Source organism: Symphalangus syndactylus, chromosome 15 (assembly GCF_028878055.3).
Source record: "Symphalangus syndactylus isolate Jambi chromosome 15, NHGRI_mSymSyn1-v2.1_pri, whole genome shotgun sequence".
Taxonomy (NCBI): domain Eukaryota; kingdom Metazoa; phylum Chordata; class Mammalia; order Primates; family Hylobatidae; genus Symphalangus; species Symphalangus syndactylus.
The window spans coordinates 25,227,296-25,251,210 of record NC_072437.2 but is presented as its reverse complement, the minus strand read 5'-3'; the positions used below and the strand labels follow the sequence as shown (position 1 = coordinate 25,251,210).

Below are 23,915 nucleotides of genomic sequence, written 5' to 3'. Positions count from 1 at the left end.
TAATTCCAACCAAATTATTGAAAAGGTCAGATAGTGTGTGTGTGTGTGTGTGTGTGTGTGTGTGTTACATCAACACGTGGCTGGGCACTAGATAAGAGAGAGCTGACCCACTGAGACACCCAAAGAAGAAACAGTGTAAAAAAATATTTAAAAATAGGATTTACTCCCTTTATTGTCTTCTGTAGTCGAATGAGACCACTCACTGCTTCCTGAACCTTGTTTGTCCCTTCTTACCTCCACACCCTTGTGCTTACACACTCTCAATCTTAGTATCTGCCATCATCTCTGTTCCACGCTGCTGTCAAAATCCTACTAATCTTTCAAAGCTGAAATGCCACCTTTCCCTTTAAGCCTTCTCTGACTTCCTGGCTGGAATTTATTTTCTTTTTAATTCCTATTCCTACACTTTGCTTCAACCACTGCCTTGTCTTACAGCCACATGGGTTAGTCTCCCTCTGCTAGAGTGTGGGAGCCCTTCCTAAGCAGGGATCCTGTTCTACTCATTTCTGTGTCTCACCCAGATCCTTAGCAGAGGCTGAGTAAACATTAATGGAACACTAATGAAATAATGTGTGCTTGGATCATCAAATACAGTTTTTTAACCTGCATTTTCTCTTATAATTCACGAGTTATTTTTTATAAAGCTCTTTTGTAGGTAATATTTCCTTTCCATAGTACAACATTGAAAGGTAAACTTGGCAATACATTTTAACAGCTAATATCATTCTAAAACAAGCAAGAAGAAAAAGTAATACAGAACTCCTTTAGATAATACTATTTACTTATTTATTTATTTTTTAGAGACAGGGTCTCACTCTGTCACCCATGCTGAAGTCCAGTGGCATGATCATAGCTCACCTTGAACTTCTGGGCTCAAGTGATCCTTCCCCCTCAGCCTCCAAAGTAGCTAGGACCATAGGCATGCACCATCAAACCCAGCTATTTTTTTTTTTAAGCTTTTTAAGAGACAGGCTTTTGCTATGTTGCTCAGGCTGGTCACAAACTCCTGCCCTCAAGTGATCCTCCTGCCTTGGCCTCCCAAAGCACTGGGATTACAGGTGAGAATACTATTTATGATTTCAGTTACTAAGTTACAACAGGTACTCTTCCATTTGGAAATGTATTTACAAAATACAATTGTATGGAAGTGAAAGACAGCAAAATTGACAATCTGAAGGTTTTTTTTTTTTTTTATGAATGGAATGGGTCCATGCTGTTATCTTTGTCTAAAATTTAAAAAGAATTGTCAAATGCAAATTATTCAAGAATCAGGAAATGTAAGTAACCTGAGGTGGTAATTAGAGGTAGTTTACATACTTCCCTTTTGAAAAGGATAGATACTTATACTTGTACACATTTCTGTTTTCATATGGTCCCTGTGTCTCCTGGCAAGAGGTAAGAAGAGAAATTCAGATTTGAGACACTGCTTGAAGGAAATAACAGGATCCCAAAGAAAATGAATGAACAACAGCTACATACACTCACATAGCTAATCCCAAAAACATATTGATTAGTGGAAAAGCAAATCACAGAAGAATATATATAGGATGAGTCCCCTTATGTAAAGTTAAAAAGCAGATAAAGCAATGTATTGTTGAGAGATGTATGCATAGTATTAAAACCGTAGAGAAATCAGAGAATGTTAACAAAAAGTTCAAGAGGTGAACTTTATACCTCTGGAATGTGGAAGAAAGTATGAAAGGGAAGGGAAATTTAGGAGGAGCTAACAGGGTCCTATCTGCCTTTCTTTCCTTCTTTCTCACTTTCTCTCTCCCTCTTTCTCTTTCTCTCTCTCTCTCTTTCTTTTTTTCTTTCTTTCTTCCTTTCGAGAAGGAGTCTCACTCTGTTGCCCAGACTGGAGTGCGGTGGCACGATCTCGGCTCACTGCAACCTCCGCCTCCTGGGTTCAAACAATTCTCCTGACTCAGCCTCCTGAGTAGCTGGGACTATAGGCGCATGCCACCACAACCGGCTAACTTTTGTATTTTTAGTGGAGACAGAGTTTCACCATGTTGGCCAGGCTGGTCTCTAACTCTTGACCTCAGATGATCCGCCTGCCTTGGCCACCCAAAGTGCTGGGATTATAGATGTGAGCCACCGCACCTGGCCATAATATTTTATTTCTTGAGCTGGGTGGTGGATTTTAAAACTCTACCTATGTGTTATGTACACTGTGTATTTATGATATAATTAATGTTAAACAATAAATATACAGTTGTTCCTCAGTATCCGTGGAAAATTGGTTCTAGAACCTCTTGTGGATACCATAATCCATGAACATTCAAGTCCCTGATATAAAATGGCTGTAGAATTTGCATATAGCTATGCACATCTACCTGTACACTTTAAATCATCTCTAGATTACTTTTTTTTTTGAGACAGAGTCTTGCCTTGTCACCCAGGATGGAGTGCAATGGCACGATCTAGGCTCACTGCAACCTCTGCCTCCCAGGTTCAAGCGATTCTCCTGCCTCAGCCTCCTGAGTAGCTAGGATTACAGGCTCCTGCCATTGCACCTGGCTAATTTTTTGCATTTTTAGTAGAGATAGGGTTTCACCATGCTGGCCAGGCTGGTCTCGAACTCCTGACCTCAGATGATACACCCGCCTCGGGCTCCCAAAGTGCTGGGATTACAGGTGTGAGCCACCACTTCCGACCTACTTTTAATACCTAATATAATATAAATGGTATGGAAATAGTTGTTATATTGTATTGATTAGGAAATAATGAAAAAAAAGTCTGCATACGTTCAGTACAGATGTAATATATTTTTGGAATATCTTCAAACCGAGATTGGTTGAATCCACGGATGCAGAACCCACAGATATTGAGTGCTGACTGTATACGATAACTTCACCGTACATGGCTTACATGGTAAAGCCACCTACATATAGTATATGATAGAGAGCTGTGTCAAGGGTTATGCAAAACTACAAGATAAACATACCACTTTGGGGTATCATTTTTAATCCAAGAGTTGTCAGCAAAACATCTTAAAATTAAAGTATTCTGGAATGTGTTATGAAATGAAACAAAGCATTGGCATGAAGTTTTTAAGATAAAATGGGTCCTGTTGCTATTTACACAAGCCATTTTAAGCTTGACCCCAGACCACTCAGGATGCTTATTTATTGCCCTTTGTAGTAATAGATAGTCTGGGGACAGAATTTGGGAAGCCCCAAGGAATTGAGGAGAGAGGTTCAGCCTGAGCCAACACGGAAAGTAGACTCATGCCTTCCTTGTCGCAGAACACAGCAAAGGGGTACTACTTATGACTATAACCTGGTAGCATATGGTGCTACACAAACTTGCTTCCTTTTGCTATTTTAGATAACACTGAGCAAATTCCTTTAGAGGAAAAATTCTTTGCTGAAACTGCTGTTATTCTTGGTGCCCCATAGAGGTTATTGGGGACATGGTAAAAAAAAAAAAAAAAATTGGTCTCTAGTCCTGAAGTGACATTTGTACTAAGCCATTTCTAAAAGAGTAAGGGATTCTAGAGAGTTTATAGGGGCTGATGATATACCTAGGCACAAAGGGCCATCACAGAGGGATAGAGGACTTCAAGACACAACAAACAGGCATCCTTAAAACTTAGGAAGGCTTTTTCAAACACCCTTTGATCCTTTGTCCATATATACATTGGCTGTCACTTATCCAAAGGAAAATGTCAGTCTCCCTAATATATGTACATCAAGATACAGTGAAAGTTGTCTTTCAAGGTAAGCAGGGCAAGGATATTCAGAAAGTCTAGATTTATCCATTCAGTAAACATTTATTGAGTGCCTACTGTATGCCAGATACCATGCTAGCCCATGGGGTTCCAGTGATGAGTAAAAGCATCATTGCTGACATTTGGAACATATGTCTAGTAAAGAAGATGCACAGTAATCAAATAACATACAAATAAATGTATAATTGAAGAAAGCTAAAATGCTATGAAATGAAGGTACATGGTGCTAGAAGAGAATGTGCTGCATAACAGAAGAATCCAACATAGTAGTAGAATGAATAAAAAAAAAAAAAACACTTCCCCAAGGAAGTAACATTTGAGTTGATATCTGAAGGATGAGTAGAAATTCACTTGTTGAATTGTTGGGGGAGTCGTGTTTCAAGAGCGAAACTGCATATGCCAAGGTCTGTAGGCAGGAGGTAATATGCATGGTTCATTCTAGAAAATCAAAGACCAGTGTGACTATAGGAGAGCAAAGCGGGCATGGGAAGGACCCTGAAGGCCATGTTCAAGACGTGATTCATTTTCTTAAAGGCAATGAGAAGTCATTAAAGTATTGTAAACAGGGGACTGGCATGATCTGATGTATGAAAAGAATATTATGACTTCAAAGTGTAAGACACAAAAGCAGGGAGACCAGTTAGGGTGAATTGTGAACCAAACCAGTGGATAATGGTAGCTTAGCTTATCATGCTAATGGAAATAAAAAATGTTTTGAGAAGTATTTAGAGGTAAAATCCATAGAACTTGAAAATGGATTGAAGATGAGTGGTGAGAAAGAAGAATTGTCAGGGATGACTCTTTGGTTTCTGGCTTAAGATGGTTTTGCCATTGACTTGGGGCATCCATAAGAGAAAGATCAGGAAGTTTGTTATAAACATGTTGAGTTGGTGCTATCAGTAAAAGTACCAAACAGAGATATTGAGAGGGGAGCTGGCTACATGCAGGTGCTTACATAAAGGGAGAAGTTGAGGCTGGAGATAGGAAGGTCTGGGAGTCCCTGATACATAGCTCTAAGAAGAGTGAAAAGGAGTGATCATAGAGCTCAAATAACCTATGGCAACTGTACATGGTAACCTATCCTTTATAGTCCTATTGGGTGTGACACAGGAAAATGAGATTCCCAGATAAAAATCATTCATTCATTCAATTATACAAAAAGCCTCTAATATGTGTCAGTTATTGAGCTATGCATTAATACTAATCCAAAGAAGAGGAAGATATAGACTCTGCCCCTGAGTAGTCCATAATGTGTTGGGAACATCAAGCTTCCAGGCTCCAGCTCCTCAATTTAATTAAAAAAAATGAGGCCATGGAGAAATCCATACCCCACCCAAGAGAAACAATCACCCTTTTCCTACTGAGCCCATAGATTCTCAAAACGCAGTGTTGCTATCCACCAGGAACAAAGCCATTGCATTGATTCTTTGAGGAATCAACAGTCAGTTTAACAATCAGCATCTACTTAGAACAGCCTGGGCCTTTTACAAGCAAGAAGGGCCAGCCAGAAGCAGAGCCAAAGTCTTGTTTAGAGCAGTGGCCCTCAACTTTGGCTTTACATTGGAATCACATGGAGAGTTTTAAAAATTCTGATGCCTGGATCCCAGATTCTGATTTAATTGATCTGCAATGTTGCCTTGATATTAGGAATTTTTAGAGCTCCCAAGATGATTCCATTGCTCATCCAAGGTTGAAAATCTCTGGTTTAGAGCAATAAACACCCAAAGACTCACCCTTTCCCACCCATGCCAGCTTTTTTCTTGTATGCTTACCTGGAGCAAGCCTTTGATTGTCAGTCAGATCTGAACCTAACTCACCTACCTATCTTAAGTCCTATTAATCACATTTTTACCTGTCTGATTCTATCATAAGTCTTTATTCTTAGAAAAGCCTACAGTTATAGTCTAAGTCTCACCTCAAATAAAAATAACAGCAATTACACTCTTGTGCTTGGCCTTAATCCAAACCTACATACTTTATGTATTCTGCAGTTTACTCAAGGAATTTCTACCCTTCTTACCACTTGGGAACAGGGACCAGGACAGTGCCCAAGCAATGTTTGTGCACTTGGGTTTTGGGGGCTCAGGAGTCGGGAAGGAGCAAGGAAAACAGAATGTGGACAGTGACTCATGATGAGATTAGCAGCAATCCTGACTCGATCCAGAGTCACCACTGTGATAGTCAATTGTCACTTTCCTGGGGTCACTGTTGGGCTGTGGAAACCAGCTCCTGAGAACTGGCATTTGTAGGTAAGTCTGAAGTGTCCTCAGCTTCAGAGAAGAGGGTATATGATGATTTGTGCAAACTTTTAGATTCAGCTATTTTTACTTTGACATACCCCAACAATGAATCAATAAACACTCATGACATTGCATCCAAGACGTGCCTAGCATAGATATCCTCACCTCTGTGGAGGCCCACGAAGCCAGAAGAGACCTCCAGGAAAATAAGTGTAGTCAAGCAAAGATGAGTCTATTGCGTTCTGCAGTTAAAAAGACTGCACGCCATGAGGAACCATAAATTGTCTTTTAAAGAGGGAGTTAGGAGGAGCTTACTTTAAGATTTGTGCTTGTGTTAAGTGATTTGGGGGAGGATTCAAAGAAGCAGGGGTCTGGATTGGGATCTGTCAGAAAGCAGGCCAATTAGGTGAATGGGTATCTTAATATTTTTTATTTAAGGGGCAGGAGGGATAGAGCAGAGCTAGAGTTGACATTGGAAAGGAAGCAGTTGTCATGCATTTTCTTTGGAAGATGTTTGGTTGTTTTGTGGTTGCACGGTCTCTTTGTTTTGAACTGTGTTCAGGCAAGTTTACGGAGTGGTCTTTTTTGTTTACTTTATAATTATGGTGAGTTCTCACCTGATGCTGAACTAATGTGAAGCTGTTTATATTCAACAGGAAAACACTGTGGCCTAGCTGGTAGCAACTAGGCCAGCTACTAGCTGACAGCTGTTAGGGCTATGTTTTTCTTTTTAACCAGACAATTTGGAGTCAGGGTAAGGATGACAACAGGGTCAAGGAATGATTAGGGATGAGAAATGGAATGGAAGTTAGGAAACATGAGCAGAAAAAGCTGATCTAAACAGGCATAATAGGTCTGCCACATTTCTTCAGCTAGAAAGCCCAATCAATCATTCCAAGAAAATGTCCCCTCATTCTCTCAAAATTCATTTGTATGAATGGGCCAAAATACAAACCTTTTTTTCTAAATAGCGTATTTCTTTCATCCTCCTCTCTTTCTTTTTACTCTGTCCTTCCTTCCATACTCTCATTCATTAATTCGAATCAACCAACCAATAACTGACCAGCCAATATTTTATTATGTACCAGGCACTGCACTAGTGTGTAGTTTCTACTGAAACATAACAAATTACCACAAATGTAATTGCTTTAAAAAAATCATTTATTAGTTCACAGTTCTGTAGGACACAAGCCGAGGCATGCCATGGCTGAGCTTTCTGCTTAGGGTCCCACAGTGCTAAAATCAAGGTGTTATCTGGGCTGATTTTCTGTCTGGAGATGCTGAGGAAGAACCTGATTCCAAGTTCATTCAGCTTTTGGCAGAATTCAGTTCCTCGAAGCAGCGTGATTGAAGTTATTGTTTTCTTGCTGACTGTTGGTCAAGGACTGCTTGCTCTCAGCTCCTAGAGGCTACCGGCAGTTCTCCGCTATGTGGCCCCCATAGACAGTTCACAATATGATTATTGCTCTTCTTCCAGGTCAGCATAAGTGTGTCTTTCTCCCATCCAAGTACTAACCAGGCTCAACTCTGCTTAGCTGACAAGATCAGACGCGACTGGTTGCATTCAGGGTGGTATGGCTATACACAGGAGTGTGTCTTTCTAATGTCTTCCCTGCAACCAACTGAAGACAATTTTCTACTTTTAAAGGTCTCATGTGATTAGGTCATGTCTAACCAGGATAATATCCCTTTTGCCCTATAACATAACATAATCACAGTTTTTGCCCATACTCAACAGGATACGATTATGCAAGCGTAAGGGTCATTGGGACTCATCTTGGAATTCTGCCTGCCTCAGATCAATACAGATATCAATAATCAATAGTGCTTCCCCACAAAGAGCTCACAGACTTTCATACGAGTCAGCCATTTAAACACAATTTAAATAAACAGTATGTAATAGAGCTACATAATTGTAGTAAGGTTGAATAAATGGAGGCAATAATTAACTTTACCTGGAATAGAGGGATTATGGAAATCTCTATACAGAAGAGAAGCTATTTCAGTTGAGTGGAAGGGCAAGCTGAATCATCAGGCAGAGAGGATGGAGAAGAGTTTTCCTCATGGAAGGCCACCAGGAATAGAAAGAGCATGTGTGTGTGTGTATCTCTCTGTGTGTGTGTCTGTGTGTCTCTGTGTGTGTTTGGCATGTGGTGGGAAGGTAAGGTGGGAGGCAAGGTCTTTGCCATTAGAGCACAGTAGAGTGAGAAGAGGGAGCTGATGATCTAGACAGATAACATTCAGAGATAAAGTGGTAGAGCAAGAGCTGGTAAAATAGACCCACGGAAGAGCAGTAGTCAAAGACCTGGTAGCACTTTTTTTTATTCTCCGCAAGCAAACACTCCCCTATGGGTGGTACGCTTGATTTGGTTAAATAACCATCATGTGAGGCACATGATCATTTTATCTGGCTCTGCCATTTTGCGCTTTTAGCAAATAGAACTCACAAAAAAGACCCAGAAAGACAGATGTTTCAATTTCCTTTTTTCGGGGGAATGAGATGTTTTTGCATTTGCTACATGAGGACAACACCTTAGAGTAAGACACTTAAATGATGTATTATTGCCTTATAAAATCACAAGAAGAACATTTAACTAATAACAATTGGGGAGAATTAACATTAAATGAGCAATTCATGGGAAAGAGTGATCAGTAGACATCTACAGTGCATGGAAGGAGGAAAAATGAAAGAGCAATTGTTTCAAAATGACTTTTTGTGCATAAAGTATATGGAATTTGAGTGTCTGGAGTACAATTAAGAATTAATTAGATAAAAAGCCATGAGCCTCACAATGTGATTTTAAAAACAAATACTAATATTAATTAATTGAATAACAATGAATACACACTGCCGAAGTTATATGTAAGACTTTGACTTGGGTTTGGGTACGAAGATTTATGCCTACATTAAATTGTGGATTTTTAAAATATTAAGAATATGCTTCTTGATAAAATAGAAAACTAGAACAATCATAAGCAGAACCCAAAGCTTTACGAACATGCTCTCAGGACAATAAGTGTTTACTGCTTGATCTCTTAGAGGAAAAAAAAGAGAAGTAATTATACAGGTTTGGAAGATAAAAAGGTTCTATTTAATAACCATTATAAGGTAGCAAAAAATAATTTTGTCGGGTAGCTAATATGCTTCCACGGCCAGGTGACCAGTCTTTTTGATAAGTGAATATGTATATTCATATATATATGTGTGTGTGTGTGTTATATATGTAATGGAATGTTGCTTTTGTGTGGTATAATTCAACAGACATTTCGCTAGGAACATTGGTTTAAATGATGGCAAAAGGTCATACTAAAAAGGTTGTTATCAGTAGTAGGAACACACTGAACGATTTGCCAAGGGACTCAAAGCTTACTTCACCTTAGATAAAATGTAAGCAAGAAGTGTGAGGGTTTTGAAGCTCGGGATATGTTAGCAAGGTAGTTTGTGAAAACTCTTTGGCAATTTAAAAGGAGAACATATTTACTTCTTAACATGTTCAAAGAACATTTATTCAGATGCCTACTAAGTGCAAAGCAGTGTGGTAAGTACCTAAAAAACTGAGAGTCCTATTTAAAAGCTGCTCTTAGAAGCTTCTGGATCATCTGTCTTTCTGTGCTGTTGAAAAAGGCCATCCTAATGGAGCAAAGAACAATTACCTAAAATATCTCTCAGAGCCTGCTTTAGACATTGGATTTCTTATGATTAGAAAAGTATGCACATATATGAAGAGAGAGAGAAAAAAATAAAATCCATGGCCAATGTAGAAAAGAGGAGGATTACATCCTGATTTGTGATATAAAACATTAGGAAAGAGAAAATAGTTTTTACCAAATGTGTTTCTACCTAGGATTTTTTTTCCAAAGGTAATAATTAAACTAAAGTTATCTGTCTTGCTGTAGACAAATTAAAGTGTATTTTTAAAGTTTGCTTTCTTAAAATGTAAGTAAACATTTTGAAGCTCAAAGCCATTTGAAAAACACTAACATTTTAGTTTGCTAAGAGAAAGAATAGTCATCTACACTGATTTTCATGCCCAATCATCTGTTTTGCCTCCCATATTAATGACCTTACCATTCACTTAGCTTTCCAAGCTAGCACACTTTGAGTCATCCTCAATTTCTTCCTCTCTCACCCCTTCCTACTTAGTCACTGAATCCTATTGATTTGACCTTTGGAATATTTCTCAAATGTACACACTTCTGTTCCATTGCTATTCCTTTTGTTTGAGGTCTCATTTCTCTCTTGGACCATGGTAATTGCTTACTTGGTCTTTTACAGATTCTGTCAACAAATATTTATTGAGCACTCACTGCTATTATGTTACCTATGTTATTAAAACCACCACATTTTAATCTCCTGTCCAGAATTATTGCATGAAATCTAGATCCTATATCCAGCTATTTATTTGATATCTCCATTTAGCTGTCTCATTAGCAGAACTAAACCTAGCTCATCTAAAGCAGAACTCAAAATTCACCCTTGCTGCTCCCCACCCTCAATACCTCCTAACTTTTCTCTCTCATTTTCCTCTTTTTAGTAAATGGAACTATCAGGCTTCCAGGAGCTCAAGAGACACCCCGAGAAACATCTTTTTTTTTTTTTTTTTTTTTTTTGAGAAGGAGTCTCGCTCTTTCACCCAGGCTGGAGTGCAGTGGCGTGATCTCGGCTCACTGCAGGCTCCGTCCCCCGGGGTTCATGCCATTCTCCTGCCTCAGCCTCCCGCGTAGCTGGGACTACAGGCGCCCACCACCTCGCCTGGCTAATTTTTTTGTATTTTTAGTAGAGACGGGGTTTCACCGTGTTAGCCAGGATGGTCTCGATCTCCTGACCTCGTGATCCGCCCGCCTCGGCCTCCCAAAGTGCTGGGATTACAGGCGTGAGCCACCGCGTCCAGCCGAGAAACATCTTTGATTCATCCATTGTTCACTTCCTCTTATCCAATCTTTCAGTAAATCCTGTTGATTTGACTTCCAACATCCATCTTGGATGCAATCACTTCTTTCTACCTCTGGAATCAGACTACCTGGTTCAAATCTGAGTACTATCACTTACTATGTTACTTTGATTTCAAATGGTTTCAAAATCAGACTTTTCAAAGGGAAAAAAATGGCATCATTTTAAAATTCTAAAATGTGCCTTTACTAAGAGCCAAAGTATAAGGACAGTGAGGAAAAGTGTGTTCTTAGTCTTTTTATGTCTTCCAAACTGGCTTTTTTTTTGACAGAGGAAAGACAGGGGGATTTCTAGATACTCGATAGGAGTGGAATTAATGGCTAGGAAAGAGTTTATAGTCTGCAGTTTGGTGTTTGGTCAGCACCTCATGATGATTTATTTATTACTGGCATTTATTTGGTGGGGGCAATGATAGAATTGTCTTGCATTCATGTGACTTGCCAATATTGCCCTACATTCAGAAACTGGATTACCCTTTGATGTATAGTAGGATTTCAAGATAGAAGTTATGTTTTTTGAGATATTTTATTTTATTTTATTTTATTTTTGAGATGGAGTCTCGCTCTGTCGCCCAGGCTGGAGTGCAGTGGCGTGATCTCGGCTCACTGCAAGCTCCGCCCCCTGGGTTCACACCATTCTCCTGCCTCAGCCTCCCAAGTAGCTGGGAATACAGGCGCCCGCCACCATGCCCGGCTAATTTTTTGTATATTTAGTAGAGACGGGGTTTCACCGAGATATTTTATGTTATAGAGAAGTATTTTGACCTGACATTTTTTTAAAAGCCTACTTAATTGGGGCACATTATACTTCCCCAATTTCTTCACTCTCGAAGTCTATAATTTGGGTGTGTGATTGCTTCAACTAAGGTTTTTCTCTTCTTTTTCTTATATGTCAATTTTTAAGTCAGATTTATTCTTACTTAGCCTATCACTAATTTTAATTCTGGTGTCCACAAACACCTCTGCTCTTTTAATTTCTTCTTGAAAGGAATGTCTTCTGCTCTTACTTCTCTTATGTCCAAACTTGAGATAGTTAAAAGACATAAGCATCTGAGAACTTCTTTATGTTGTCTACAGTAGTCAGGTCTCAGCATTTACACGGTGCAATACACAGTGTTTTATTAATTACTTTCTTTTCATGTTTCATTTACATTACAATTAGAGCATTATGTTAATTTCTGAGAAATTGTGTGTAGGTAAATTCTATTATCTATGATGCTTAACTTGAGATCATTAAAGGGATTACTTCAAAACATTTGTTCAATAAAAATGAGTGCTCCATCTGATGGGGTTAAACATCACTGGTTTCCATGCTAACAGGCCCTTGAGAAAAGGCCACAGAAGAGCTGAGGTGGCAGACAGAAGTGGCCTCACAGTTCAGTGGAGGAAGATGTAGAGCATGTGGACATGACAGCTTAGATTCTAACAAGGCAGCAGAAGACCCAGCAGAAATCTAGGCTTGCACCTGCGACCAAGTAGGAATAACTGCACATGGAGGGGGTGAGGGGGAGCAGCAGGAAAAGGAAACGCCCCTGCAGACCACAGTTCCCTTAGCCAGTATGAAAGGGCTTAGCTCACTGCAGGAGAAAGCAAAGGGGAGGGGAGGGGAGAAACACAAATTTGACTATTTATTCCAAAGATACAGAGATTAACTCAGAAGTGACTGAATTAACGTAAGTTGAATGCTTCTCATTTCCCTCTGTATCAGACAATAGAATCTTAAAGGCAAAATCTCATTTTGTTATTTGAAAATGAAAGAGGTGAAATCTTTCCATACCAGGCCTGTGGACTCATGTCTGTAAATTATTTTCCCCACCATTGCCAGCCTAGCCCAAGTCCCCATCATCTCTTGCCTGGAGAACAACAGTTACTTCCTAATTGATTTCCCTGCTTTCTCTTTTGTCTTTCCTAATCCATTCTCACGGAGCCCAGTGAGCTTTTAGTATCAATCAATCCTGTCATTTCCTCAATGACTACTTTGCACCCACTATCATGGCTCTGACCCCAAACCTCTCTCTCTTTCGTTTCTCTATCATTTGTCTGTCTGGAGCCCCCTAAACTCTTTTCTGCTCCAGACCTTTGTGCTTATTGTTCTGCTTAGAAAGCTCTTCTCCAGGATGCCTAGCACGGCTAGACCATTCTAATCCTTCAGGACTTCGCCCCTTTGCCTCTATGTAACAACAGTCTTTTCTGACTCTCCAGTAGAAAGGCCTGCCTGATTTCCTCCACCCTGCCGTGAATTCTTTGTCACATCACCCTGCTATGTCCCCTCTTGGCACTTGTCATGATCTCAGTGGACATCCCTTTTGATGACAACTCCATCCTTTCAGTTGTTTAGGCCCCAAACTTTGGCATCATTCTTGACTCCTCTCTTCCTCTTTTACCCCACATTCAATCTGTCTGGAAACTCTGACGGCTCTGTCTTGGAAATGCAGGCAATCTGATCTCTTCCGACCACCTCTGTAACCACCCCGTCTTGTCTGGGCCACCATCAATCTCACCTGATTACTGGAATAGCCACTTAACCAGTTTTCCTGCGTCTGTGTTTTTCCTTTTACAGTTGACTCTCAATAAAACACTCAAAAGGAACCCTTTAAAACTGTTCAAATCCTCCAGTGGCTCCTCATTTCTCAGAGTCAAATTCTCACAATGGCCCACAAAGCCTGACATAACCTTCCTCCCACTGTCTCTCTGACTTCTTCCCTACTGTTTTACTCTGCTGGAATTTAAATTTTTGAGGGTAAAAATTATTGTCTTTATTGTTCATCAGTGTGTCCCAAATACCTAAAACTTCATGGCATACAGCAGGGGCTCAATATATGTCTTTGGATCGAATGAATGAATCTTGTTTACTTCTTTATAATTTATTTTTCCACTGTTAGACTATAAGCTACATGAGGACAGGATCCTTATTCTTGTTTAGTAGCATATCTAAAGCATTCAGAAGAGTATACAGTACGTAGTAAATGCTCAACAAGTCCTTATCAAAGAAATAAAAGAATATCTATTGGGAAAAGATTAGTGCATCTACTTACACTATACTGAGTTAATGAATACATTATACCTACAGATGGTTTCCATTCATTCTCATAGGCAGCTATCTACGGTGGATGTTATACAGTAAGGCAAAGAATGAACTGTTCAGATAATAGAACTTTATGGAAAGTGGTATGTAGGGTCATGGCCACCCCAAAGTTACAATCATGTAGTGAACTGGAATATATCACAATCAGTATATATCCCAATTCTTTCTGCCATTGGTTCTAACTATGTGGGCTCTGTCTGCTTAACTTCCTGAGGAAAAAGAAAGCTGTCACTTTGCTGGTTATTTGCAAAACTGCTTACTCCAGGGGCTTTTGTGGGGAGAAAGATTGTTACAAAACTGAAAAACAAAAGTCATTTCAGTATACAAGAGCACTTTCTATTCTTGTAGGAGAGAGTCATGCTGCCAATGACTTACATTATATGTTTTATTTTCATCTCTGTTGAAGGGCATTCATATCTCTCTTCCTCTGTGCAAACGTAGGGGATCCAAAACTATTCTCTGTGATCATTTGGATTGTTAATCTCTCCAGGGTTTCTTCAACATTCTCAAGGCAGTTTCTGGCACCAAAGGGAAAATGGAGAAGTTGAGATGCAATTTTATTTCCCAATTGAACTTGATTAAATGGGGACTGTTCTAATCAAAAGTTTGAATCCTGGGGGAGTGCGATGTTGTTAACAGGTTTAAGAATATTGCAGAAGAACAGGGAGGAAGTATACTAAAGTCAAGGCAGAGGAAGAATCCGGCAAGAAAATAATTGTAGTAAAGCTTATTAAGGCATAAAATTCGGTGAACAAATTGCTTCACAGATAGTGTTAAGCTCACTGCTAGACTGGCAAAGGAAGTAGAAGAAAGCGCTTTGAAAACATTATTTTTATTATTTTAATGATTTGTGTAGGAATCATAGTAGCTGCAATCTGTTAGGGAGAAACAATTGCCAGCTGGTGTCATCGTGGAGTAACTACAGTAGGCTGAATGCAAGTATGTTTTGCCTTTTTACCTGGAGAGCATTCAATTTTAGAAAGTTTCTATTCATTTTTGCCTGAATGTGAGGTCTGCCCTTGTAGATAAGGGAGCCTGTTTATGGTGTGATTTAAGAGCTTTGATTAGGTTCACACCAAGTTCCACAACTGTAATAGGGAGACCACACCTGGGACAGACTGTATTTACACGACCAAAGTTACCTATTATTAAAATATGAATTTTTGAGTAAATGCCTGAATTGTCTGTGTAATTGCCTTGATTCAATGCATTGTTTTCCTTGTGGTTACCTCAAGGAAATGGAGTCACTTCATTAGCTATTTTACTGAAAACAAAACGGGATTTTCGGGGATAATGTTCTTTGAAAAGTGTTAAAAGTACACTTATTTATGGAAATACACGTTTTGTTAGCAATGTAGCTGCTACATGTTTATTGTACGTTTTATTTTTACAATTCTTCTAAGTGATTTAACAATTATACAATCATTTTATGATTGTTATTGCTATTTTTCCCTCTTTCTTGAAACTAATAGACGAAGTGACAAAATACTGCAGGATGTGGAATTGCTCAGCTTTGCCTATAAAGTCAGGAGGAGAGAGAACACAATTTTTCTATTGCAATTCTGTTGTCTCTTCCTGCCTCTTGACTCAAATGGTCTCAAGAGGGGAGAGAGGAAATTATGGGCTCTGTTGTTGATGTTTGTTGAACTTCTTCAGTGAATGTATTTTGGGTCTGTTAGCGGTTTCTAATTTGGCTTTGCTTTCACCTAGCTTTCCTTGCTTCAGTTTCCTCATCTCTGAAATGGGATATTATACTTCTCTTATCTCCTTAGAGTGTTGTTCTGAGAAGCAAATGAAATAATGGCTAGGAGAGTGCTTTCCACTATACAGACTACCACTAGCATTCTGGTTATCCATTTTGGTAGCTAATAAGCTGATGTTTATCCATGTGCTATCAAGCAATTTTATAGGAAATGAGAAGCTTCTTCAATAAGGTGATATAAAAAGGTATAATGATGTTTTACTTAACTAAAGCAGAGGTATGTGTATATTAACCATACACATTCAGAAAATAATTGTTGGGTTTTATTGGTTTTTGTTTTATCACAGTTTCTTGCTGTGGAGTGGGGTGTGATGCCATTAATAGGATTTCAAACTCAAGTGAGAGAAAAAGAAATAGAATCAAATAAGCTTTAAAGAAGCTGACTCATCTCACCCAACACCTTTTCTACTAATATAGCCTCCTACATATTAGGAAAGGCACGGGTTGAAGTTGTTTATAGAGTTGAAAACAGGAAAGGAAGCAGAGGAGGGAAGTTTTATTGAGAAGAATTCCACCTGTCTAAACAATGAAAATAGTATCCTATGGGCAAGCTTTAGCATCCCTGACAGAGCTCTGGATCTTCACTGATGGCTGCAGAGGGGACACCCCGATAAATAGATGACATCCACAGAGTGTCTCAGGAAGAAACAAGTGCATGGTTTCATAAAGAGGCCAGATGGGAAAGTGGGCTGCTATGAAATATTATAGCACACCTGTGGAATACGGTAGTGTAGCTGGGAGGGACACACTGGCCTGGGCCAGGGAATCACACTGCATCGTCCTCACCTTTAAGACATTGCCACTCCCCTCGGAAAATAGGTCGAGCAGGTCTAGGGATTATGGTAGGGCAGTTACAACAATTTGATCGTGTATCTTTTCACTATCTGAAAAACAGAAGTTGTTATTGAGCAAAGATTTAGTTCTGGGGTAATACTAAATGCAACATCTAGATGTTTGAAAAATAAAGTTTCCCAAAACATCTGCATACAAATTAGTGCTTATGAAATATAGGTAAGCTTAACTCTTATCTTCCACCATTGTTGGGAAGGAATAAATCTTGAACATTTAGGAGTTCAACGTCTATTAGTAGAATGATTTTTTTAGTAGGTGATCCCTAAACTCCTTTTTATGTTGTAAGTACTGCATGGTTGAGGGCTGGACTGTCTAGTGCTGAAAGAAAGTGTGTATTGAACGTAGAGCTTGATACACAGTAGGCGCTTAATGGTTAATTGACGCCGGTTGAATATAGTTGCATAGTTGGACGCACCAAGTTTGTTATTAAGGGAGGACCAGCATAAAACCCGAGCACCAGTTAGAATGTCTTGGGTAGAAATTCACAGCAGTATGGAGCCACGTTCCCCTGCTGAGAAGGGAACTGCCAACCCGTGTAAAGTCTGGTCTAGTGAGTCTTCCCGGGAGTGTGCAGGTGTTATTCCTGAAAATAAGGCCGGCCACTACCAGACGGAGAAGCTGCCCATTTTAAGGTCTCAGATCAACGCCAGCGACGCTTACCTCGGGGCCTCTTCTCGCCCCACCTTTGCCTTTCTGCCAAATCTCTCCTTGCTCCAGGCGGAAAGGATTCCCACCCCCAGCTGCCTCCTCCGACTCCCGCGGAGCAGCGGACTCCTCCCCTGGAAACTCCTCCGGGGCTGGGGAAGGCTTTGGCGCATGCTCCGTACCTAGGGCAGGTTTTTGCTGCGGGTAGCAGGGCTCCTGTCACACCGGCTGGCGGGTTGTGGCGGTGCCAGCCTGTGTGTGCGAGTGTGTCTGCGTGCCTGCGCCTGGGCGGACAGCCCAGAGCAGCAGTGCGACTCGCCCGCTGCCGCTGCGCTGCGGGGGCCGCTCTGCAAACTTGCGGCCAGCGCCGACAGCCCTCGCGGCTCCACAGCCCGGCGACCTGCGGGCAAAGGCGCCGGGCGCGCGTGCCGGGCGCGGTGCCCGCGGCCGGCCAGAGCGGCGGGAGCGGGCCGCGCCTTCGCCCTTGGCCCGCGCCCTGGCGAGCCTCATGCAGCCCCAGCGCTCGCGGCCGCAGCTACCCGGCTGCCCGGCTGCGCGCGGTAGGTCCAGGACCCGAACCCCGCTTCCCAGCGCCTGCAAGCCGCCGGCGGGATGCCGCGCGTCACATGAGAGTGCCGCGCCGGGGCGGGAGCAGGGAGCGGGCAGGCCTGGGCGCCCCCGGGAGCGCAGGGCGCCCCACGCCGCAGCCGCAGCCGAGCGCGTCGGCGCCCGCCTGCCCCGCCCGGCTCGCAGGCCCCGGCTCCGCAAGCCCCGAGGGCCGCGAAGCCGCCAGCCAGCCATACGCCTCGGCGTCAGGGGCATGGAGGAACGGCGGGCTCCGAGCCGCGCCCCGGAGTCCGCGAAACTTCGAGCGGGCGCCCGTCCGCGCCGCCGCCGCCGCAAGCCCCGAGGGCCGCGAAGCCGCCAGCCAGCCATACGCCTCGGCGTCAGGGGCATGGAGGAACGGCGGGCTCCGAGCCGCGCCCCGGAGTCCGCGAAACTTGGAGCGGGCGCCCGTCCGCGCCGCCGCCGCCGCCTGCCGCCTGCCGCCGCCCGCCGCCCGCCGCCGCCCGCCGCCGCCCGCCGCCGCCCGCCGCCGCCCGCCGCCCGCCGCCCGCCGCCCGCCGCCGCCCGCCGCCGCCCGCCGCCCGCCGCCCGCCGCCCGCCGCCTGCCGGCCTGAGAGCAGGACCATGGATGAAAGATTTAACAAGTGGCTGCTGACGTCAGTGCTCACTCTCCTTTTCGTGGTCATCATGTACCAGTACGTGTTCCCCTCCTGCACCAGCTCCTGCACCAACTTCGGGGAGCAGCCCCGCGTGGGGGAGGCCGGCCCGCCCGCCGTCCCGGGTCCCGCTCGCCGGGCTCAGGCGCCGCCCGAGGAGTGGGAGCGGCGGCCTCAGTTGCCCCCGCCGCCCCGGGGGCCCCCCGAAGGACCTCGGGGGGCCGCGGCGCCGGAGGAGGAGGACGAGGAGCCCGGAGACCCCCGGGAGGGGGAGGAAGAGGAGGAGGAAGACTAGCCGGACCCCGAGGCCCCCGAGAACGGCTCCCTGCCCCGGTTCTTGCCGCGCTTCAACTTCACCCTGAAGGACCTGACCCGCTTCGTGGATTTCACGTCAAAGGGCGCGACGTGATCGTGTTCCTCCACATCCAGAAGACCGGGGGCACCACTTTCGGCCGGCACCTGGTGAAGAACATCCGGCTGGAGCAGCCTTGTAGCTGCAAAGCCGGCCAGAAGAAGTGCACCTGCCACCGGCCTGGCAAGAAGGAGACGTGGCTCTTCTCCCGCTTCTCCACCGGCTGGAGCTGCGGGCTGCGCGCCGACTGGACGGAGCTCACCAACTGCATGCCGGCCACCATGGAGAAGAAGGACTGTCCCCGCAACCACAGCCACACCAGGTACTGTCCCCCGCTGCGTCTCTGTTCTTCACCGCCACCCCCCGTCCCTCTTCCCCAGTCCTGACCCAGAGCGACCCCGCGCTCCCTGCCCCTGCCGATGGTTTCCTGGCGTCTTCAGCGGTTGGCGCTGTGGCTTTGGGGAGGGATGAGAAACCTCTGGATAGTGCCCAGGTCCTGAACTCGTTCTTCCCCCAGCCCCCACCGCTTCCCGCCACCCCTCTGCCTTCACCCTCTAAGATGTGCGGAGCCACCGTGTGGATCCTTCCTGGAGCGTGCCTAGCACTGCCTGGCCTGCCTCCCAGGGGACGCTGGAAAAACGCCCTGAAATGGGGAGGGGATCGCGGTCTGGGTTAGACCAGCCTTGTAGAACTGTGAACTTAAGTTTTGGGAGTGCAAACCCAAACCCAGGAAAAGGAAGGGGGAGTAGAGAGGCAGGGCAGGAGTTTTCCAGGCGTGGTGAAGCTGGAGACGAATATAATCCCTCCATAAGTGGCTTTTGGGTGGCAGCTCAGGAAACAGTCAATCCTCTTGATGCCACTTTGAAGACACACGTGCAAATTCCTGTTCTACCTCGATAGATAACTCTAATTCTGGAGATTGTCTTTGTTACCCAGCAGTGCCAGGGTTTGGACTCACCTGTCCTCAGATTTCCATGCTCTTCCTAGGCCGTTACATCAACTTATTCCAAAAGTATGTTAAACGCCTACAGGGTGCCTGACAGTGTGCTAGGTGTTAAGTGAGTATAAAGATAACATAACATCCCTTGTTTTCAGGATGGAATGACATTCTTGATCCCCTGCCTCCCAGCCTTGAAAAACAGTAATACAGTGGAGAATGAGGAAAGTTAAAAATCTTAATAGCCAATGAAACTGCTTACATTATTAACATGCTTTGAGAGAGACATGGGCTTAATAATTTGGTTGAAGGTTCTTTCTGCCCATTGCAATTTGAAGATTAATCTGACATACTTGCTAAAGGACGAAAATATTAAAAGCTTGGAACGCTAATTCATTGAAGTTTTTACCTTAAAGGTTTCAAACAATGTGGTATGAGGAAATAGGAATTTAAAAGCTCAAGCTCATTGTGTTGATATCCCAGATAGCGTTTGCATTTGACGTTATAGAAAAGCTTCATTTACTGGAAAGCTACCCAGATTCTGGAATTTACCAGCACTGAAGCATCTAATTCTACTTCATTTCTCCAAGAATGAGCAAAATTTCATTACGGGATTTTTTACTCTGGCAATTCTTCAGATACTTTCCCTCCTCCCTGCTCCTTTTCCTGTTTCGTGCACATTGGTTAGAATAAGAAACTGGATTTGGAATGAGGGCATTAGGCTCTTCCCTTAGTATATTTTACAGATCCTTTGCTTTTAAATATTTTTAATAGTGTATTATTTTAGAGCCTGCCACTCTCTTTTAGCTTAAAACAGTTTTTCAATTATTACTTCCAAACCTCCTAACACATAACACTTCAGTGAGACACAATAACACATAACACTTAACACTTCAGTGAGACACAATTTCTGCTACATTTCATCCAACCTTGTACTCCCTGTTTAGATTAATTCCTGATTGACCCCAAAGGGTTTGCTAGACTGCTTCCCAGCTTCCATTTCACTAAAACTGGAGTCTTATTGATTATCACATAAAAACGTCTGATTACTGTTCACTAGGGGCTGGCATTATTTTTGTCCCAGGTTCATAAAAGTCTTAGTAAATAGATGAAGATTTTAAAGGACTTAGAGGAGGATGTGGAATCTAAAAATAATTAGATTTTTGCTTAGTGATGAATAATGTTACTACAGACCCTGAATAGGTGACAAGCAGTAAGGTCTCACTTCTATAGGAAATACTTAATATCTCTTTATTCGGTTGACACAGGAAAACTCCACTGTGACTGTTTAAACATATGCTTTCTAGTGTATGGTCAAGTTATTTTCTTTGTTTAGTAATGGAGCATAAACATTCACTTCTCCCTGAATCACAAGTTAGCAGGCAATTAGTCACCCTGTTCTGGTTTCCTTTTCTTTCTAAAAAACAAACAGACAAACAAAAAAACATTTTTGGTAGTATTTTATTTTTACCTCATTTTATAATCCTTCTTTCTTTTCCTTCCCACCCTCTCTCTCTCCCCAGTAGTTCTCAATTACTTTCTTGCTCTAGATACTGTAGGAGGGAATAGTTGTGGCATATGTGAAGTGCCCTGCATGAAAAGCTATAGGGAAAAAGTTGAAAGGATGTTAACAGTAGCATCTCTCTAGCAGAGAAGATTGAATTAGTTGTCTGTCATTGCAATGTCTGTGTACAGCATTCTACAGTCAACTAGATTAGCCTGGATAATGGAGGGTATATTTTCACAATGCAAAATGGCAGATAATCTATTGGTACATAATGAGAACAAGGTTCTACTTCAAATAGGGCTGACTCTAAGCAAAATTGATAAGTGGATCTTGTTGATTTCGGTTCCCTAGTCTTTCTGCTTTTGGTCCCCCCAAAGCGCCTCCTCCCAATTTCGCTCAGAGATCAATGCCCTTATGGATCACATAATGGGTAAGAGTAAGGATTCTGGAGTCAGATAAATATGGCTCTTGTACTTAGTAGCCATGTACCCGGGGTAAGTTACTCTTTCTGAGTCTCAGTTTCTTCACTTTTAAAGTGTAGATAATAATTAGTATGGACATTATAGGGGTGTTGTGAGAACTAAATGAATCAATGCATGCAAAATGCTTAGCATAGTATATATGCATAGTATAATATGCTGGCATATTGTACTTACTATGTGGACATATAGTAATACTGCAATATCAGTTGTTAATTCCAACAATAGGTTCCCTACTCAAGGCCTTCTTCCTAAAAAACCATGAGATCAGTTTCTTAGAGAAGATCTGTATAAATGGGTCACCTTTCAGAGGTACCATTTCATGATTACTTGTATTAAGCATCCTAGGTTGCAAACTTAAACAATAAATTGAAAATTATGGCCATTTGGGCATCAGTCTTTGCAGGGGGCAAGGTGGGGAACAAAGTTGGGGGCACACAATATAATTGGATATACATTCCGTTGGTAACACAAAAATCTATCTGGAATGGTGAGAGAGGAGATGAGAACATCTAGGACTGAAGGCAGAAGCAGGAAGCCAACTCTGAAAAGAAATACATGGCAAACTTGAAGAGGCCATCATATGGATTATGTGGGTCGTGAAGGGGCAGGACCCCGGGCTGGTGGTTTGAATCCAGCACAGAGATAACTTCTGACCACAGAAACTGGTTAGAATAGGATGATGGCACATCGGAATTACCTCTTTTGTGATATCACTGATGATTTTTTCCCATTATTTTTGTGTTGCTTTCCCCCCCAGTTATTTTTTTGGCAGGTTATTCTTTCTCACTCTTTTTATGCTTCCTTCTTTATTACTGTACACCCCTTAATCTGCATGTCCAGAGCCTTAAAAGACTCCTTTTTAGCATTCTTGAGCATGTATAGAATCATAGCATTTTATGGCTAAAAAGGACTGAAGAGAGAATCTAGTCCCACATTTGTCATGGGGAATGTAACCATAAAAAGGTGAAATGATATACCTAAGGTTTCTTGAGGGAATTCATGTCTTCATTTTCATAATTTATATTCAATGTTTTGCTTACTATACATCTTCTGTTTACTATGGAAAGTGTAGTGGAGTGTGCCTTAAGCACCTGCTTACTATGTGCCAGGCACTATGATAGTTCTGGGAATTGCGTTTTGAATATTGGCAGCCCTGTGTAGCCTAGGCTTCATCTCTGGTAAGTGAGTATCACTCCCATTCTTAAATAATGATGGAAAGATATTCTATCTGCATCATTTTGTAGGATAGAATGGCAATTTTTCTCTTTTATAACCTGTATTCCATTAGTTTTGTTAGAATAGTTTGAACCCTGTGGATGTTATATTAAATAGGGCCTTCTGTGTTGCAGGTTATACCAACCTAACCCAAATTTATTTCAGCCAGAGGGGAATTATTGGCTAACCCAGTCACACCACCCGAAGGTTGGGGAGAGGTGGTTTCAGGAATGACTGGAACTGGAGATTTGGGGTCTTTCTTCCCATACTCCTTTCCATATTGATCTTATTCTATCAAATTGGCCAATTCCACAAGATGGGAAATGTTCTTCATATCTAATAGCTCCACAAGCCGAGAGGGAAGCAGGCCTTCTCTGAGTTCCAGTTTGAAATTTTGGAGAATAACTCTGATTAGCCCAGCTTGGAACTTGTGACTGTTCTTTCAGTCAGTCATTGTGGCCAGAGAGAGAGATAAGGTTATCTGACTCACCTTGTATCACACAGCCATTTATATGACTGGTGTGTGTGTGTGTGTGTGTTTGTGTGTGTGTGTGTGTGTGTGTATTATCAGGAAGAAGAGGAGCTGCCATAGATACAGGTCCTGGATGGACCACTGGATTCTGGACAAGCCCTCCAACTGTGTCAACTGTAGGTGAAAATACATGAGAAATAAATGAACCTTCAGATCTCTTTTTTTTTTTGTATCCCATTTAGGAAAAATTTTAAGTCAAACTGCAACTCGAATTTATTTGCAGCATCTGGAAACCATGTCATATGAGAATTAATTGAAAGAATGTGTAATATTTAATATGGAGAAGAGAAAAATAAGGAGAGACATAAAAGCTGCCTTCAAATAGTAAAAGGAATAAGATGTGGAAGGTGAGGGTGGCTTGTTCTGTATTGCTCCAAAGGATAGAACTAGGATAAGAACT

The 23,915-nt window shown here is 42.4% G+C and overlaps 1 long non-coding RNA gene and 1 pseudogene across 1 annotated transcript; one reads left to right on the top strand and one right to left on the bottom strand.

Annotated features, from left to right (window-relative positions):
* Positions 1-6,247: 6,247 nt before the first annotated feature.
* Positions 6,248-17,027, bottom strand: LOC134732601 (uncharacterized). The gene is made up of 3 exons (XR_010115910.1): positions 16,557-17,027; positions 14,384-14,526; positions 6,248-7,595 (listed from the first exon to the last, which is right to left on the bottom strand). It is a non-coding gene; the product is annotated as an uncharacterized lncRNA (long non-coding RNA).
* A 1,403-nt stretch (positions 17,028-18,430) lies between these two features.
* Positions 18,431-23,915, top strand: part of LOC129464114 (heparan-sulfate 6-O-sulfotransferase 3-like) — a 388,520-nt pseudogene continuing 383,035 nt past the window's right edge.